Source organism: Pan paniscus, chromosome 8 (assembly GCF_029289425.2).
Source record: "Pan paniscus chromosome 8, NHGRI_mPanPan1-v2.0_pri, whole genome shotgun sequence".
Taxonomy (NCBI): Eukaryota; Metazoa; Chordata; class Mammalia; order Primates; family Hominidae; genus Pan; species Pan paniscus.
In genome coordinates, this window is record NC_073257.2 from 17,852,880 (window position 1) to 17,873,627 (window position 20,748).

Here is a 20,748-nt window from a genome sequence, read left to right on the forward strand (position 1 = left end):
TGTTAGCCAGGATGGTCTCGATCTCCTGATCTCATGATCCGCCCACCTCAGCCTCCCAAGGTGCTGGGATTACAGGCGTGAGCCACCGCGCCCAGCCCCTAGTATTTTTTTTTTAATCAGGCATGTAAGAATAAGTCCAAGAGTTCCACATTCAATTTTGTGAGGCTATATCTTCACATGTTCCCTTGGGCTGGGACTAAAACAACAGCCTTCCTTGAAACTAGGACGTGGGAGTGATGGTACTAGGGCAATTGCATCATGATGAAACAATACCTGAGACTGGGTAATTGATGAAGAAAAGGGGTTCAACTGGCTCATGGTCTGCAGGCTGGACATGAAGCATGGTGCTGGCATCTGCTTCTGGGGAGGGCCACAGGGAGCTTACAGTGACAGCGGAAGGTAAGGAGGGAGCCCGTGTCTCAGACCACAGGAGTGGGAGCAAGAGAGAGCAAGGGGGGGCAATGCCACACACTTTACACAACCGGATCTCCCAGAAACTCACAGCGAGAATTAACTCATCACAAGGGGATGGCGCTGAGCCATTAATGAGGGATCCCGTCCATGATCCAATCACCTCCCACCAGGCCCTGCCTCCAGCACTGGGGATTACATTTCTGCATGGGATTTGGAGTGCACAAATATCCAAACCATATCAGTAATTTTTGCTGAATTTTGAAGCCGCTAGTCCCAGGGGTAAACACCTTCCCAAACTGTGGCCGAGAAGACGAAGGAGGGTTTCCTATCTCTCTGGGGCATGGATTACACTCAAACATCAGATGTTTGAGTGCCAATGGCTCTGCCATTTGTAGGTTGTAACACATGATCAGAAGAATGCAACAGATTGAATATCCAGCTTTGCTAAGGTTGCAGAGTTTGGTCTGAGCTAGGAGTGCACATTCTTCACCAAGGTCTTCCTCAGAATCTATGCCATGGGACCTGTGCTTGCTGAAGGGAGATAAGCCACAGCTGAAGACACTCCAACTTCAGAGAACACAGCTCCCTTTAATACTGAAAAGCTTGCTGCCATCAGCACCCCAAGTTTTCTCCTCTCCCAGCCTTGGATGCTCTACATGCGTCAACTGCAGGAAAAGAGGAGGCACTCAGCATCCAAAAGAGCAGTCAGGAGTAATGGCCATTTTGAAGAATAGTTGGAGGTTCCTCAAAAAGCTAAAAATAAAACTACCACTTGATCCAGCAATCCCACTACTGGGTATGTATCCAAAGAAAATGAAATCAGTATGTCAGAGAGATATCTGCACTCCACAGTAGCCAAGATATGGAACCAACCTGAGTGTTGGTGAACAGATGAATGCATAAAGAAAATGTGTTATATATACACCATGGAATATTATATTGCTTCTTTTTCAACCAATTTGTTATTGGTGTATGGAAATGCAACTGAGTTTTGTATGTTGAGTTGGCATTCAGCACCTAATTCCCCAGCTTCCTTCTCCTGTTGCAGAGCCTCAGGTTGGCATACCAAAATAACATATCACCCTGAGTCCTGGAATGTCCACCTAGAGCAAAGCCCTGGACACTATGAATGACAGACAGAAGTTCATTTTGTTAAGCTGATGAGATTTGGAAGTTGTTACTTCAGCGTAATTTAATCTATCCAAATACTCCAATCTTGACTCAGTTGCCTGCAACCATGTTTGGTTTCAAACACTGTCTCAGCTGGAGCTCAGTGCCAGAACCAAGAACTGTTCTATGCCTTTGAAGCAGAAATGAGATAAATAATTTTGGTTGCTTAGAAAACACTGGTAAGGCCTGGAGATGGAAGCTTAACATGACCTCTAGGAACTGCTCCAAGAACAGTGTGTACCTGACCCCACACAGGAGTGTCTGCACCTGCCCCATCAGGAAAGCTACCTCGGAAATCCTTGCACTCAAGAACATACCTCCACCCACAGCTACGATGGCCAGAATTGGGAAGCCACAGCCACACAGTGCCCTGGACACAGGAGCCCAGGAACTGCACAGCGGGTGGTGCAGTGAGTGTAGCCACCCCACATCTGCCTGTGGTCACCTTGGAAGCCAGAGGCTGTGCCTGCCACCTCTATCACTTTCACTGCCAGCAGAAAACACCAAATGCCCTAGGATTTGGCTGCTGCTTCTTTCTGCCTTCCAAGACTTGTGTGGGTGCTTCAAAATGGCAGAACCCAATGAACATATAGAAGTCGTATTTGCAAGGTCTTTCCACATTGTCTTAACCTCTTTGTGCTTGGCCAGTTTTGCCAATGTGCATTTATTTGCTTATTCAGTTTGATATATCCTAATCTTGTGATTCCAGAGAGTGGAATTCATTTGGCTTTCTGTAAGTTATGCTGCATTTCATTAATTGCACATTTTTTCATGTAAAATGAAATCAGGATGCATCTTAAAGTTGATAGCATGACATAAGTTAGTTGGCAGAGTTTTTTCTTTCTTAGGTAGTATATAAAATAATAATGCATCTTACAACTGTCAACATCTTATATTTGAAGATCCCACATACCCAAGAGGGAATGTGGGTCTACCAACACCTCAATTTCAGACTTCAGAACTGTGAGAGAATAAGTTTCCATAGTTTTAAGCCACCCAGTTTTGGTCAATCTGTTATAGCAGTTCTAGGAAACTGATGTAAGTCTGCATGAGGCAGGCAGGAAAGATTATGCCAGAGAGAGATTACTGTGAACAAAGCAACAGGATGTGAAATAACTAGTGTTTTCGAAACACTGAGACAAATTTAGGGTGGCCGGCATAAGGCAACCAAGAGTGGAATGGGTGTGGACAGGGGCTCCATCATGAGGACAGCCTGTGCCTTTCAAGGGATAGCAAAGCAGGCCTGACCCCAGCTGCTTTCACTGGGAGGGAGGGAGTCCTCAGAGGGCAACCCAAATATTCCACCAGGTTCAAAGCCAAGCCACGGGGAGGCATCAGCCTGACAAAGAAAGGAAGGGGGAAGTAATCGGGAAGAAGCAGAAGACTGTTCCTACCAAAAGCAACACTAACAGGACAATAGGTTCATCATTGTTGGGAAATTGACCAGGAAAAATTCACCAATGATGGGCAATGGGGCATAGTTGAAGACACAGGGGCTAAAGATTCCAGGGCTCTTCACTCAAGCTTATCTTTCTTTCTTTTCAATATTTGTGGGAGACAGACCACACCACAAAGAGACACGAATATCATAGGCATTTTAGTCTGCAGATTTAATATTTGTAGATGAAGCCATCTTTCACAACCTCGACGTGTATACCGGGCCATGGTTCTGCCAGGTCAGTCCCGCAACCACAAGGAAGAGGACCAGGAAAGAGGTTAGGGGGAGGAGGCACCCCAGCCATGCAAAGGCAGAAGATATTCTTAGACCGTGGGTCCCAGGAGCTGCACAGCGAAGGGGTGACCACCAGCTGGGTTAGTAATCTGCTGTAGAAACTTCTCAGCTTCTTTCTTGAGGTTTATAGATTTCTCTCCTTAACATACACACATGCATGTATGCACACACATGCATACATATACACCCATACACACACATACACATACATATATGCACATATACACGTACACTCAAACACATATACATACATGCAGACACATATACACATATACACATGCATGCATATACACACACGTACACATACACACACTGTGATGGTTAATTTTTTTTTCTTTTTTGAGACGGAGTTTTGCTCTTGTTGCCCAGGCTGGAGGGCAATGGCGCGATCTCAGCTCATAACAACCTCCTCCTCCCAGATTCAAGTGATTCTCCTGCCTCAGCCTCCCCAGTAGCTGGGATTACAGGCATGTGCCACCACGCTCGGCTAATTTTGTATTTTTAGTAGAGACAGGGTTTCTCCATGTTGGTCAGGCTGGTCTCGAACTCCCAACCTCAGGTGATCAGCCCGCCTCGGCCTCCCAAAGTGCTGGGATTACAGGCGTGAGCCACCATGCCTGGCCAGTGGTTAATTTTAAATGTCAACTTGACCAGGCTAAATGATGCCCAGATAGCTGGTAAAACATTATTTCTGGGTATGTCTGTGAGGGTGTTTCCAGAGACATTAGTATTTTAGTTGAATTGACTGAATCAAATTTTGAATCTGTGGACTGAGTAGAAAAAAATCACCCTCACCAATGTGGGAGGGCATCATCCAATCCTTCAAGGGCCCACATAGAACAAAAAGGCAGCAGAGGGGCTGACTTGCTCTCCTCTGGGAGCAGGACGCCCACCTTCTCCAGCCCTTGGATGCTGGCACTCCTGGTTCTCTGGCCTTCAGATGGACCGGGACTTACACTGGCAACTCCCCTGACCCACAGGCCTGGGTTTGGACTGCATTGCACCACCAGCTTTCCTGCATCTCCCGCTCACAGATGGCAGTTCATGGGACTTCTCAGCACCCCTAATCCTGTGAGCCAATCTCTCATGATAACTCTCTTTCTACACCTGTAGCTAGATCTCCTGTTAGTTCTGTTTCTCTGGAGAACCCTGACTAACACACACCCTAGAGTGGCATCCACCTGCCTGCAAATGCCTACCCTCTTCTGTTTCCTACAGTTCTGCAGCGTTCACAGACCACTGCTCAGAGACCACAGGCAGCACCACTGCCCAGGCACAAAACATGTCTGCTCAGTTATGGGAACTCCTTCACAAACTCATCAATGAGATGGCAATCAGTCCTTTCGCTGCACCCTTGACAAGCCAACAGTTTGTTCCTTCAAAGAGATTAAAGCAAAACAGTGGGTTTATTACTTATCTGTAAGTATTTCAGCTCTCCTTGCCAAAGAGTGTTTAGAAACTAGCTTTTGTTGTTATTTCCTTCAGAATTTTTTTTAATTTTCTTTTTCTGTTTTATTTATACTTTTTACAAATCAAGAGCTGACTTTCAATAGATCACAGCGAGGGAGCTGCTCTGCCATGTATAAAGCCCTGACCCAGAAGTAGGTTGTCTACAAGTGATTTAGGTTCACCATGAACATGCACTGTGTGACGGGCCAGATTTTCGATTATTGTTAGAGAATTCTTAAACATCTGTGTCACTATCTCATGTTTATTTACAGAACTTTCTTTCGTATCTTCACCAGAATCTCCCTGAGAAGAAAGCAAGCCTCTCACCCAAGTTCTCGAGATAGATAATTTCTCTCTTCCTTAGTTAGAACTATAACAAACCAGCTCTCTTGCGCTGTTCTTGAGCTGTTTTTGGAAAACAATTTCCCCAGGGAGTCCAAATAGACTCTCCCTCTATTGTTCTGGCCATTTAATGTTTTTAACAGGGTCCCCCTTCTCTGCTAACATGAGTGATCAAGGCAAGAGTAGCTTGGAAAGTGTTTAAGTTTGGGGTAACACTCCACCTGACTAACAGTTGTTTTCTTGTTACTGTTGGGGTTGTTTTTTGTGTTTTTGTTTTTCTACTTTTTTTTTTTTTTTTTTTTTTTTTGAGAGGGAGTCTTACTCTGTCGCCCAGGCTGGAGTGTAGTGGTGCAATCTTGGCTGACTGCAAGCTCCACCTTCCGGGTTCACACCATTCTCCTGCCTCAGCCTCCCGAATAGCTGGAACTACAGGCACCCGCCACCACGCCCGGCTAATTTTTTGTATTTTTAGTAGAGACGGGGTTTCACCGTGTTAGCCAGGATGGTCTCGATCTCCTGACCTCGTGATCTGCCTGCCTCAGCCTCCCAAAGTGCTGGGATTACAGGCGTGAGCCACTGCACCCGGCCTGTTGCTGTTGGAGTATTTTTGAGACAGGGTCTCAATCTGTTGCCCAGGCTGGAGTACAGTGGCATGATTATAGCTCACTGCAGCCCCAATCTCCTGGGCTCAAGCAATCCTCCCACCTCAGCCTCCTGAGTAGCTAGGAATACAGTCACGCACCACCATGCCTGGCTGATTTTTTTTAATTTTTAGTAGAGATGAGGTCTCACAATGTTGCCCAGGCTGGCCTAAAACTCCTGAGCTCAAGTGATCCTTCTGCCTCAGCCTCCCAAAATGCTGGGATTAGAGGCATGAGCCACTATGCCTGGCCATGAATAATAGCTGTATCTCTTCAGGGTTCACAGAGTCATTAACTTTTGCATTCTGTGGGAATTTAACAAGTCCTGACAGGCATAGCAGTATGCAAGATTGTAAATTATCTGAAACAATCATGAGGTTTTGTAGATAACAGAAAATCTGACGATGTTAACCTATCATGATCTATAAAATATGCTAGCTTTTGACCACCCTGGAAGATATTTTATTTTATTCCTCATTCTATTGCTGTGCCAGTGGGTCAAAGTCTCATTCATCCTTTGCTCCTGTCAGTCTGTGTGTGTCTTCTCCCTGCATTTTGGTAATGTTTTCTCATTACCATTATCTTGATAGATGCCCACCTCCTCATCCTATTGCCAGTAAGTTAAATACAATCTTCTTTATATCCATCCCACATCCAGGGCAACTGCACAAAAACAGGCAGTGAGGGAAGCAAATATGGCAAATATCAAAGCCATAACTCCTACTTACCTTGTCAATTGCTCTGAGTAACAGCAGTGTACTCCTCAGAGAAATCCTGCTCATCACTGGAAAGTGTCCTAACAAACCCTATTGGTTCAGAACATTGTGTACCTACACCTGAGTCACTGAGAACAGGACGCTTTCTTACCAAATAAACCTATAAAGTTCAATTACACTCTTTCCGGTACTACCAAATCCATTCACCTGAATTGCAATGGGTTCTGTGCATCATAGACAATTTCACTTAAGTTGAATGCACATTTATAGACATTTTAAAGTGTACAAAGCACTCTCAAAAACATGAACTCATTCATTGAAAGCATGCTCTCTAGAATCCAAATCATAGCTCTTTTCTTTTAAAATCCCTGGTGTTGTCTCTACATGAGATTGCTTTTCTTATAGAAAGTTTTAGAGCAAGACAGCTAGTAAGCCTTGATGTCTGCTGCACTTGACCTTGCAGAAATCAGTATTATTTTATAATATTGTCACAATTATGACCACAAATTCATCTCTATACAGAAGACCCTGAATATATGCCAAAGAAAAAATTTAATCCATAATTCAGATTGTTCTTATAGCTAGGACTTTGAAATTCTTCAGGTGGTAATAATTCCAGTAGAAATCCAAGATGTTACATCTTATGCATATAATGCCTAATCAGATCCAGTAAAGGCTACATCCTTTTGAGAACATGTTGGGCCAACAGAAACTTCAAAACTGAAATGTAGAAACTCAACTAAATTTGTCTTTAGTGTTTCAAAAGCTCATGGGCAGCTGTCATTTTATATTTGTGTGGTATTTGATGTCTTTCTTTCTCCTTTGATTTTTCTGGAATATAACAAATTTAGTAACCTAGCAATGACCACTTTCTATAAGCCATCTCTACCATCCAAACAAAATTGGGATATCTTTACTTCCTGGCCAATTCCAGATATTGGCTACATTCTAATAGAATTTACCCTCATTTCCGTCAATACCCTCATCATTTAAAGGAAATTCTCTAAAATGTCTCTGTTCAAACGTTTCATAGATCCTTCAGTTTCCTTGCCGAATCACGTATGACAGTTTACTGATCCCTGATTTGGTGAAAGGGTTTTTAGTCTTTTGGGTACTCTTGCTCCCATTAGTCATTTTCAGGAGTTGGTCTGGAAATGTCTGCTGTCCCTTCAGAGACAGAGCAATATTGTCTGTGAGTTTAAAAGCCAAACTGTCTCTATAATAAACATGTCACATATTAATCAAGGAGCTTCCCAGTTTTTACTTTTTCATTTATTTTTAGAGATGGGGTCTCACTGTGTTACCCAGGCTAGACTCAAACTCTAGGGCTTAAGTCACCCTTCCACCTCAGCCTCCCATATGGCTGGGACTATAGGGGTATACCACCATGGCTAGCTGCCCTATTTTTTTTTTTTTTTTTTTGAGATGGAGTCCCGTTCTGTTGCCTAGGCTGGAATGCAGTGGTGCAATCTTGGCTCACTGAAAACTCTGCCTCCCGGGTTCAAGCGATTCTCCTGCCTCAGCATTTTGAGTAGCTGGGAGCCCTGAGCCCTTGAGGTCAAGGCTGTAGTGAGCTGAGATCATGCTACTGCACTCTAGCCTGGGAAACAGAGCAAGACCCTGTCTCACACACACACATGCACACACACAAAAATTAAAAGTATTGTCCAATGTTGATGTTAATTTTCTAGAACTGTAGTGTGCAGAATTCACTTTATTAAATTGATATTTCAACAAACAATGAATGTACATTTGTCCACCAGTCTTATTCTATTCATGATTCTTTAAGGATCATTGACTGTGGTTCAGCAACTTCTCCCCAGCTTAGGACCTGCAACAACTTCTATTCATTTCAGTCAACATTGACTGGATTTCTAAACTGAACCAAAGGATAAGTACCTTTTTTGAACTTGAAGTCTGCTTTAAAATCATGTTATCTAGTTTATCTTCCAATTTCATTTCCCCTGCCCTTTTTAAAACCAAAGTATTATCTTTGATGGAGAAGATGAGAGGAAAACAGATGGGAGATTTGACTTTTATTTATCACCATTTACTTTACATGAAATTTTAAATCTCCATTTTCTCTCAACTGCACTGGTTTTTATGAAATATGTTAAAACCATTTTTGTCTTCAAGTATGAAAGCATGAGCTCATTTAGCTTCCCTAGCAATGTGCATTTGGCCATTGCTATGTTTTGAATGTCTGTGTCCCTCCAAAATTCATATGTTGAATCCTACCCTCAAGGTGGTAGTACTAAGAAGTGGAGTTTTGGAGTTGATGAGGTCATGAGGATGGGGCCCTCATGAATGGGATTAGTGCCCTTAGAAAAGAGGCCTGAGGGAGCTTGTTTGCCCCTTCTGCCATGTGACAACACAGCAAGAACCAGGAAACAGACCCTCACCTGACACCAAACCTGCCTGAGCCTTGATCTTGGACTTCCCAGCCTCCAGAATGTTGAGAAATAAATTTCTGCTGTTTATAAGTCACCCTCTGCATGGCATTTTTGTTACAGAAGCCTAAACAGACTAAGACAGCCATGATCACTGTAATTTTTTTTTAATCTTTTCCTTCACATTTGCACAATTCAAGAGCACGTGCTGACTGGGAGACCCTTCCCTTCCTTAGAGAACAGCGAGCTGCTTTTTCTGATTATGGAAGGGCTTATTTACCTGCCGTAGGATTTGCAATCAAGAACATTACCTTCCCCAGGGGCAATTCTAACCCCCCCACCACACTACTTTTAGATCAAAATAGACCCTCTCTCTTTTCACCTATTATTCACTTTCCTCTGATTAAAACAAAAAAGTAAAGGAGAACCAGTACAAGCCCACATACATGCACATACAGGCGAGCACACATACCACAAAAACACACTTATGCACCCATGCATACACACATGAACACGTACAGGCACACACACATAGGCATACAGACACTTTTAACCTCTCCCTGTACTATATCTGTGTTACATTATCCCCACCGGTTTTTTTTTTCAAGTTTTAATGAAAGCTTGTATACAAGATTACTTTATTCCTGCATGTTCTCAATTGTTTCCTCCTTGTATTTGCCCTTTTCCTTTCCTACTTGGTGAGATTTGGCTTTCCATGAAAGGATCTTTTTGTGCTTTTTGCCCAGTTTTAGTCTACTGATAATCCCCTTGCTGGGGCGAAAGTCTACACGGACAGTTGTGTCATCAGCCTTTTCCCGCTGCACCCATTCAATGTAGATGACATATTTCTCTCTGTAAATCTGGACTACTTTGCCAATTTGCTGACCTTTATGGTGCCCTCACACAACCTGAATATCATCATCCTTTCAGACGGGCATGGATCAAACGTTGTACTTCTGTCTCAGCTCTTTGGAAAGAGGGGAAGACATAACTGTCCTGTGAATGTGGGAAGGCGCATTGAAATGCCTTTTGCAGTTACTGCTTCGGTCAGAAGTCACAAAGGGATTGAACTTCATTTTGGCCACTCCCACTTCAGTGATGGCCACAAAGGGCCCCACTGGTTATTAATGTCTTTTTTCAACTCAAACATTTAAACTATATAACCTGGCATATTGTAGAAGAGAACTGTGCAGCATTAAATATTAGCATCTCACACTCGCATGAACAGAAATATTCAGATTGCAAAAATATACCAATTTATGAAGATTAATATTAACTCACTAATTTTTCAAAGACTCGCAATTATTTGATCAATTTCAGGAGAAACTATTCTATTTTTGCACTATGTTCATGCAAATTGCCTAAGACTCATCAGTTTCTGTTATTTTCAAATATAGAGTCACTGACTGATTCTACGAATATTCTGCCTCAGTATTTTAAAAAAATTCTCCTATAATAATTGGAAAAGTTAACAGAAGTGATTAGATTTGTCTTAGAGTGTCTCTTATTTTGTGAACCTTCATGTGAATCTTCAGTATCTCTTATTTTGTGAATCTTCATCATAATCTGAAGTATTCCCATTACTTTTAGGAAAAGAACCAAATGCTTAACCTGATCCTCATAAGATCGCATAATGTATATATCTCCGTATGCTCACTTTGTATTTTATCATCAATATTTGCTGCAACAAAGCAAAACCAACTTCCAAGATAAGGTCCAGCATATGTGGACTTCCCAGCAAATTTTAGTTAATGCTGCCGTCTAATGCCTGGCTCTGATATTACATCAGCTCAGGGTTTTAACCAAAAACAGACACAAATGAGGTCACCTAAGGAGACTTTAGCAACCATTTCCAAGTTCCCTTTGACTAGCTCATTCCACAGACGAGCAAACTGAAGCCCAAAAACTCAGGTCTTTCTCCCAAGATCACACAGCGAATGACCATCAGAGAGAGTTAGAACACAGAATTGCTGTCTTCCCCCAGACAGGGCATGTGAGGTGTGACCACAGGGCTCTAGGGGTGGTGCCTCACCTGTTAGCCTTTCTGAAATTCACAAACTGCAAAGCATGGCACTGCCCCTAGGAATCTGTTACAGAAAACAAGGATTCTGACAGCTCAATTAAGAAGCAACCAGAATTCATGCAGCCGGGGTCCTTGTGAGAGACAATTTGCATATTATACCAGAAAAGATGGAGAGGTAGCAGAGACCAGGTGCTGCTCGCTTTTGTGTACTGAACTCAGGATTTCTAACTTAATCCTGACGATGACCAGCTATAGAAGGCTTCTAAGCAAATTGAAGAAGGTCACTCCGGCTCAAGCGTATAGGGCGGGTCTGGAGACAGGAAGACCAGCAAAGCTTTATTTTGGTAGTCCAGGGTACCGACGATGAGGACTGCAGGACCTCTACTCTTCTAGTTCACAGAGTGTATTAGTCTGTTTTCACGCTGCTGATAAAACAAACATACCGGAGACTGGGCAACTGACAAAGAGGTTTAATTGGACTTACAGTTTCACCAGGCTGGGGAGGCCTCACAATCATGGCTGAAGGCAAGGACGAGCAAGTCACATCTGTGGATGGCGGCAAAGAGAAAGAGCTTCTGCAGGGAAACTCCCGCTTATAATACCATAAGATCTCATGAGACTTATTCACTATCAGGAGAACAGCACAGGAAAGACCCACCCCCATGATTCAATTACCTCCCACCGTCCCTCCCACAAGACGTGGGAATTCAAGATGAGATTTGGGTGGGGACACAGCCAAACCATATCAGAGAGCTAATGGGAAGATGGTATTATCAGGCTGTCTAGAGGACACAGGAGAAGGAGAAAGGGTTGTGAGGCCAGAGGAACAATCACTGTAACTGTGGACATGCTGAGCTCGAAGGTCGTATACACAAATGTGAACCTGACAGAGCCAGTCCTTCAAGATGGATCCCAAGCAGCTAACCAGGCGCAAATTTTAAATACAGCCAAGTAGCCATTTGTTGACTGGAGGTCACACAAGCACCGTCAGTTCCCCAAAACCCACACCTCTATTTAACTTTGGAACTTTCAGAGCTCACTTGAACAAACCAATCAGAGCTTACCTGAATCAATCAATTAGAGCTCACCTAAACCAACAAAGGAGAGCTCATCTGAACCAACCAATCAGGGTTCAGCTGTATCAACCAATCAGTGTTCAGCTGTGTTGACCAATCAGTTTGAAGTTTTCATTTGCATACTTGAACCTGATTGGGCAGAAACTTTTGCTATAAAACCTAGCCCCAGCTGCTTGGGAAGCTGAGGCAGGAGAATCACTTCAACCCAGGAGGTGGAGGTTGTAGTGAAATGAGATTGCGCCACTGCACTCTAGCTTGGGTGACAGCAAGACTCCATCCCTCAAATAAAAAATAAAAATAAAATAAAATTTAAGAAAACACCAAACCCTCCCTTTGTTCCCTGGAACACATCTTTGTTTACACCGGAGGCTGCCTCTCCCTCGTTTGTCAGCTGTTTGCTGGAATAAAGTCTCTTTCCTCCAATTTCCTTCCCAGAGAACTTTTCCTTACAACCTTAGAAGACAGCCGAATGGAAATACTTAGTAGGTGTTGGAATATTAGGCTGAAGCTCAGAGCAGGGGGCAGATTTCAGTTACAGATTTGGCACCAAGATACATTTAATGTAATTTTGAAAATTGTCATAGTCATTATGTAATGAATTATGTAATAAAATTAAATAAGTTAAATAACTGAATAAATTAAATAAAAATATGTAATAAAAGTATGCAATATAATAATGATGTAATGTAATATAAAATATAATTTTAAAATCTTCATTGTTACACCGAGATAAGTCTGCCTTGGAGGCAGGTGGAGTTGCCCAGAAAGACTGTAGAATGAGAGGCCAGGAAGACAACTGGAGAACCCACATGTTGGCGCGGGCAGAGTCCACACAGGAAATGAAGGAAAGGCAGATCCATTAGAACGATATTGATAGGATCTCAGATCGCAGAAGGGGGGAGCAGTTATGAGAAAAATATGCTCAACACTGACAAATGCTGGGGGAAAAAACTGTAACTCCACACTGCCAACTGAGGAAACAGCAAGAAGCTGTTGGTTAAAGCCACCAAAGCTCCTGGAACATTACAAGTTGCCCAAAGAAGAAGGGGCCAGTATGAAGAAAGGGAGAAGGAACACAGGGACCCCTGAGGCTGCATCCCAAAAGCAGAGGACCATCCTAGAGGAGAAGGAGCTGTCAAATCCTCATTGTCACCGCAGCTTGCTTTGCAGAGGGCACAGTAATTTTTCAACACGTGAGGTGGGAGGTTCGAGAGCTCTAAGTGGGTATTCAAATCAATAGTACAATCTAAATTATAACCTGACTCTGATTTGGGAGTGTGGTGACTAATGTATTTCGGGAAGAAGGTCATTGCTGCATATGCCAAATGACAAACAGGTGACACAAGTTAGCAAAGTTTTTTGTTTTGTTTTTATTAAAGAATACTAAGTGCTAATGAGGATATGGTGAAATAACTGTCTACTCAAGAATGAAAATTAATATTAACCTTTTGAACAACAATTTTGCAATATATATCAACATGTTTACATCATTTGATATAGTAATTCCAATTCTAAGATTTTTAATTAAGTAAATAATTTATAATATGGAGTAAGCCTTATGTTTATCTCAGGGTTATTTATGATAGGAAAAAACTAAACTCAAACTAAATTTTTCATGACAGAGGAATTATTGAGTAAATTATGGTACACATTTCAAGTGGAAAATCAGGCAAATGTTACAAATGATAACTGAAAGTTTTTAATAACTTGGAGAAATAGTAATTATATAACATTAAGCAGGAGAAATAAGATATAAAATTTTATATGCATTATTACATCAGTTCTGCTTTTTAAAGTCCATATAAAAAATTCACAACATGCTAAGTATAATGTTCTCTGCAAAGAAGAATTAAGGTGATATATTTCCTTCTCTTTCAAATTTTCCTTACTCATCCTGCAATATTTTTATAATCAGAAAAAGTCATCCGGGCATTCAGGGATGAGAGCTGTTAGAAGGATTCCAGGAGTCTCACAGGGTAAAGCAGGTGAGGGGGACTTCATGAAAGTAGTGGGACTTGAATTAGAATCTGACAGGAAAAAAAAAATTATACACTGAAGAGGAGTGAACGTTCCTGGCATGCAGAATGATGACAACACGAACAAGATGGGGTGGTGAGTTAGGTGCAAAGAGTTGACCAGTTGGCTGGAGAGAAAGGAGACTTTGTGTATTGGAATACTGGAATTTAAGAGTAATCAGATGAATATAATATTGATGGAATGGAAGAATAAAGCTATTGAATAGTTTTGATCAACAAAAGACTCATGTGTTTTCTTCTAGCTTTAATTTTCACTAAACCCTCAAAACAATGGTTGGCATAGAGAGTGTTTGACAAACATTTGTGGGATGAATGAATGAAGAAACAAAGTCCAGGGTAGGAAACATTCTGTAAGTGCCATTTAAATGCCTTTATTTTCTTCTGCAATCAAGTGTCTCTCCAAGATGATACAGTAAGGTAGCCTCTCCACCTTTCAGCTCTGCTAATTTGCAAGTCAGATATATTGAGCTTCTGAAAATTTCACAGACCCACTCTCCCTTGGAAAAAATGATAGAGATAAAGTAAATGAAATAATTACTTCTCTACTATTCACCAGGGTCGGATATTACTCAGCTGAGGAAAATGATGATGTGTGCCATTTACTAGTTTAAAAAAAAAAAACTAAACAAAAACTCTATGTAAAATTTCAAATTAAAAGCTTTTCCTAAGCATGGGGTTTATCTATTTCACAATGAAGCCTGCATATTTTTCATCTTCCTTTCTAAATAGCTATTGATTACATTCAATTAATTCAGAATCTGATATAAAAAGATTTTCCAAAGACCTAACTCTCAAAAGAGCTAGAAAATGATGTCCAGGGGTTTGAAGCCAAGTCTCACACCAAAGCCCATGGGCTCCACCATCAGTCATCCTGCCTGCTGCCTCTCATATCTCCATCTCCAGCTGGCTGGTGCTGTGAGTTCTTCCATCGGCCCTTACCTCCACTCCACCCTTGGATTTACATTGTCTTGAGTTCTTATATCTTACAAAATGTATAAGCTGTCAGTCAGCTAACCTGAAAGTCCAACTGTAATTCATGACCAACAGAGAGAAGAGGATAAGCATGCTCCCACCCAAAGCCCTTTTTCTACACAAGCAGCCAAGCACTGCTCTGTCCTCAGACCTCATCTGCCTGAGCTTTCATACATTGTTGTTCACCACCCCTCTTACAAAAATTCACCACTTGGCTTCTTCAGGTATTTCTTAAAACGTGATTCTTGGTCCTCTTCCTTCCTTCTTTACTCTCTTATATGTGTACGTCATGCAGTGCTGCACATTTAATCCTATCAGGAAGGGTGATGAGGCATAAAGAGGACAGATTTGGAATCAAGCAAAGGTAGGTTTTCTGTGTGTGTTGGTTCGGTTTGTGTGTTTTTTCTAGAGACAGGATCTCACTGTGTCACCCAGGCTACAATGCAGTGGTACAATCATTGCTCACTGCCCCCTTAACTTCCTGGGCTCAAGTGATCCACCTCAGCCTCCCGAGTAGCTGAGACTACGGGTGTGTGCCATCACACCTGTCTAATTTTTTAATTTTTTTTGTAGAGACTGGGTCTGTGTTGCCCAGGCTAATCTCGAACTCCTGTTATCAAGGAATCCTCCCACCTTGGCATCCCAAAGTTCTGGGATTACAAGCATGAGCAACCATGCCCAGCCAAGCATATGTAGGCTTGAATATCAGTTCCACTACTTACTGTTCTCTGTTGAATTACTTAATCTGTATGAGCCAAACAATATTTTCCTTACTGAGAGGTTGTGGAGATTAAATGAGGCCATAGTCAGACTCACCGCATGGTAGATGCTCAATACATGTGAGTTATCCTTATAATCATTATTAGGTGTGTGTTAATATGGGGATATTTGCTGATAATTAATTAATAGTAAAACTAAGCTTGACTGATGCTGGAGAACCAGGGTTCAGGAATTTGAGAATGATTGCCTTTGGGACACACACTTTTGGAAGAGGCCTTCCACCTGACCCTGCACGTCACTGCATTTTCTTGCCAGCTATGCCCAGAATGCATGGTCCTGACTGCTTGCCTGGGCTGTGTCTCAGGGTTGTGCTTATAGCAAGCAGTCTTCAGGGAGGAAGTAATGTCTCTCCCTAGGCAAAGGGCAGGCTTCCCTCCACTTGCTCTAAAGCCATGAACCCTCCAAGCTCATTGTTCCCAACCCACTACATGTGGGAATCTGTGCAGGTGCCTAGCATGTCAGTGGTGCTGACAGGTCAAGTAACACAAGAAGGGAGAGTGGATTGTTTGGTTTGACAAAATGAATGTCGCTGGTGTCCCTGAGAAGAATCAAGGTTGCTGGTGTCCTTGAGAATGTTGCTGGTGTCCTTGAGAGAAAAAGCACCATGGGAGTGAGTTCAAAAGAGCATGTTAGAGGCTGGGCATGGTGACTCAAGCCTGTAATCCCAGCACTTTGGGAGGCCGAGGCAGGCAGATCACGAGGTCAGGAGATCAAGACCATCCTGGCTAACACGGTGAAACCCCGTCTCTACTAAAAATACAAAAAATTAGCTGGGTATGGTGATGGGCGCCTGTAGTCCCAGCTACTCAGGAGGCTGAGGCAGGAGAATGGTGTGAACCTGGGAGGCAGAGCTTGCAGTGAGCCAAGATCGCACCACTGCACTCCAGCCTAGACCTGGGCAGCAGAGTGAGACTCCGTCTCAAAAAAAAAAAAAAAAAAAAAAGAGCATGTTAGAAAAGAGGGTTAAGTTGTTGAAAAGAAACTTTTTAAGGCACTTTTTGCCAGAAAGAGAAATGAGAAAATGAGAAATTCTCATGCTCCGTCTAAGAAAACTTACTCTTAACGGTTATAAAGGATTGTGTGATTCATAAGAAACTACTTATGAATACTATCTTATGAATACTACTGATGAATACTACTTATGAATACTTAAAGGATTCATAAGGAACTACTTATGAATACTATCTTAGCATGTTAACCTTCCCATAAAGTATTTATCATTTACAGGAAAAAAAAAATGTTTTCAACCAAAGCTGTCAACCTTTCCTGTTTGGGCCACAAGCCAGCCTGAGACAGAGGCTGGAGGCTTAAAAGCTCTGCCTGTCCCCCCACCACACTGCAGACACATGGCATTCTGGTGACCAGGCTGCATTCCACAAGCCACAGGTTGAAGCTCTGTAGCCCTCTTGGTTTTATTGCCCCTTAAAGGAGATTTTAAATACATCACAAAGACTTAGGATGGAGGATGCTGTCTTAGTCCATTTTCTGTTGTTATAACAGAATACCTGAGACCAGGTAATTTATAAAGAATATAAATGTATTTCTTATGGTTCTGGAGGCTGGGAAGTCCAAGGTTGAGGGACTGCATCTTGTGAGGGCCTTCATGCTGTGTCATAACATGGTGGAGGGCATCAGCAAATGTGCCAGCTCAGGTCCCTCTTCCTCCTCTTTTAAAGCCACCAGGCCCATCATGGGAGCCCCACCCTCTCAACCTTATCTAATCCTATTTACCTCCCAAAGGTGCCACCTTTAAATACCATCAACATATGAATTTGGGGATTAAGTTTCCAACACATGAAATTTGGGGGCTACATTCAAACCATAGCAGATGCTAATTCAGACACCAAGAAGAGTCACTAAAACAGCAACAATTGACTCTTGACTTTGAAGTATTGTTAGATGATGTCAAGTACCCTATTGCCCACAATAGCACAAGAGAGAATAATATTTATGAGCCCATATTCTGACGCTTGCTGGAATAACAGCACCTTTGCTGATTAGGGGAAATCATACCTACAGTAAGCGTATTTCAAGAGCTGGCACCCATTGCACACCAGTCATCCACCTCTTCCCTGAAAGGGACTAGGCATTGAAGTTTTTCTTATGCCAAGAAAGTACTTCTTTTACTCCACATGCCGCCAGTGTTCTCTGTCAAGAGTAAGAAGTTGAGATAGGAGGAAATAACAAGGAGACTTTCTAGAACCATCCAACTGAAAGGAGCCCTAGAGGCCACCCAGACAAGTGCCCAGAGGAGCTGGGTGATTCTCCCAAGCTCCCCCAGAAAGTCAGTGGCAGATCTGAGGTTACAACCAGGTGACCCAGTGTTCTTTGCAGAATGTCCCACTATTCAGAGGGCAATACCATTGACTGGTGTCCCAGAGGGTGGGATTGAGCCAGGCTGCCTGGTTCAAACACCAGCCCTGCCACTTACTCACAGTGTTAGTGGACAATTTCCCTAACTTTTCTGGGCCTCCCTTTCCTTGGTCTGCAATAAATTCGACAAACTGCTTAACCTCCCTGGTCACCAGTATTCTCCTCTACAAAATACGGTGATAGTAATACCTTCTAGGAGTGTTGAAATGATTCAATCACTTGAGACATTAAAAAGAAAAAAACACTTGGCTCATGATAGAAAGAGCACTCAAACCTTAACTTTATTATCATTGCCTCTCTGAGATGGGTGAGTATGAGTTAGACAATGACTTTACCTGAAAAGAGCCTGAAGTTGTTTAAGGAAGACAAAAAAGATTTAATAAAAATTCTTGTGGTTGTGGAAATGGTTAACAATAGGTGTGAAAGCCCAGGAATAATTACCCCTTACTGGGGGACAGTGGCAGCCCTTCAGGGACTCCCCCGGCAGAGCCAATGGGCCTGTCCTTGGGGAAGTCATGAGCTTGCTCTGACCGGGTCCTTGAATAACACAGTAGACCACCCCTTTAAGGTGGCTTCATGGTTGAGGGAAGGAAGGCCCCTAAGTTCAAAGCCCCTAAGAACTTCGACCAATGTCCAGCATCCAACAGACCACTTGGGGTAGAGGCATGGGATCTGAGCTACGGTTGTGGAGGACTGATGTCAGCAGAGCCCAGGGGCTGCAGGGGGTGTGGTGGGAGGTGGGGGACTTAAGGATATCACCCAGCCCACAACAGCCCTAAATAACCCTGTGGGTCCAGGTCTTCTCACCTGCTTCTGGATCTAGAATGAGTTCCTGGGAGAGAAAGCAAGAAGTGAAGGGAACATCAACAGTACTGGTGGTCAGAGGGTTCCTGGTACTTGGTACCACTGCCCAACACTCAAACCTAATGTCACTTTGCTGAAAAGATAGCAGCCATTCTAGGCAATATTGTAAAAGTTGTGTTATCTTAACATTACACTTCCTTGTGAAAGTCATTGTCCATACTCTCAGTAATTGCTTTAAAATGAGATTTTTATCAGTTCTTTTCTGCTGCACTTTGAGATTGATGCCTGTGAAGTGTTAGAATGCAGAGCTCAACTTAAGGCCAAAGCACAATTCGAAACTTCTCCCACCTCATCCACCAAGATTTGTCTTCACTCGTTCATCCGTTCATTCAATAAACGCTAAATGAGCATTCTGCATCAGACACTACATTGAGGAGGTGCAGATGGGAGCTCCCGCTGAAGAAATGATGCAATATGTGTGTATCTTAAACTAGGATCCCTAGAAAGACTGACACAGACAGCTGCATGCAGAATGTCTTGAAGGATTGTTCCCAGGAGATACACCTGTGAGGACATGAGAAGGCAAGACTGGGCCCAGAGAGAAGTTGACCCAGGAAGCAGCTGCAACAGAGGTCTTGGCTGCAGCTGCAACAGAGGTCTTGGCTATACCTGTAGAGAGCTCTAGATTGTGGATAATCCTTCTATGTTGTCTCAAATTGAGGCAAGGGGCTGGCACTTCAGATGTCTGCACCAGCAGTCACTGGCAGTGAACCACGCCAGAAGGGTGAATAGTGATCTTGGGTGGGGCTGTTTCCTGCCCAGTGAGGGGCCCAGCCGTGAACCATCCTGCCATCCTGAGAATCTCTAGAACTATAAACAAAATTCATCAAGCCACACTGATGGCCACATCCTTTCCCCTTAAATGATGTGGGGGCATACTCCCTCTCCCATGAGCTACACCTTCTCCCCATGCCCTTAGAACATTCAAATGAGTAAAGGGAAAGAGTTTTCCTATTAACATATCCCTCCAGACAAATGAGAACTCAGATCATCTGACCTAATGCTTCACATTTGCTGAGAGTTTAATTAGCCAGAAGAGCACCTATTGCCTCATTAACCCTCTAACTGTGGGCCATTAGCAGTTAGAAAAGCAAACACAGCAGCTGAACAAAGCAAATACACGCTGGCCATCGCTAAGGTTGAAGATTGCCCAGATGTTAGTTACCTGGGCAGCGAGTTGTCGCTAATCCTGTCTAGGTGAGCATGGCTAATAGGCCTTCTGTGTCTTAAAGCAGGACTCCGTGAAAGGGAGATGGGAGAGTAAACCAAGACAGCTGCCAAAGGCTCCGTTTCTTTGTTTTGCTGATGAGCAGGCTGAAAACACGGAGTCCGGGCATGTTGGTTCCTGGCCACACATCTGCAGCGCCTGGACAACAGGGTCTGGGGTGTGTGGTTGGGTGGAGGGAGGTGAAGGTAAGGTCAGAAAGGTGGAGAGAAAGAGACAAAGACTGCCCTTACTGTAACATGGACATTGACGAGCAGAGCTAAATGCAATGGAAGAATAGAGAATAAAGGCTGAAAGCTGTTGTGTAAAGGAAGAAGAGCAGATGTTAGAAGTCATCTCACAATTTATAATCCTTTGGGTATATACCCAGTAATGGGATGCCTGGGTCAAATGGTATTTCTACTTCTAGATCCCTGAGGAACCACCACACCGACTTCCATAATGGTTGAGCTAGTTTACAGTCCCATCAACAGTGTAAAAGTATTCCTATTTCTCCACATCCTCTCCAGCACCTGTTGTTTCCTGACTTTTTAATGATCGCCATT

General features: G+C 43.0%; 1 protein-coding gene and 1 pseudogene across 2 annotated transcripts in view; both read right to left on the minus strand.

Annotated features, from left to right (window-relative positions):
- LOC100988315 (aldo-keto reductase family 1 member C15-like) overlaps positions 1 to 20,748 on the minus strand; it is a 104,629-nt gene that overhangs the window by 24,431 nt on the left and 59,450 nt on the right. The gene's annotated exons all lie outside the window — the stretch shown is intronic.
- On the minus strand, positions 9,493 to 9,930 carry LOC106635151 (large ribosomal subunit protein uL24-like; annotated as a pseudogene).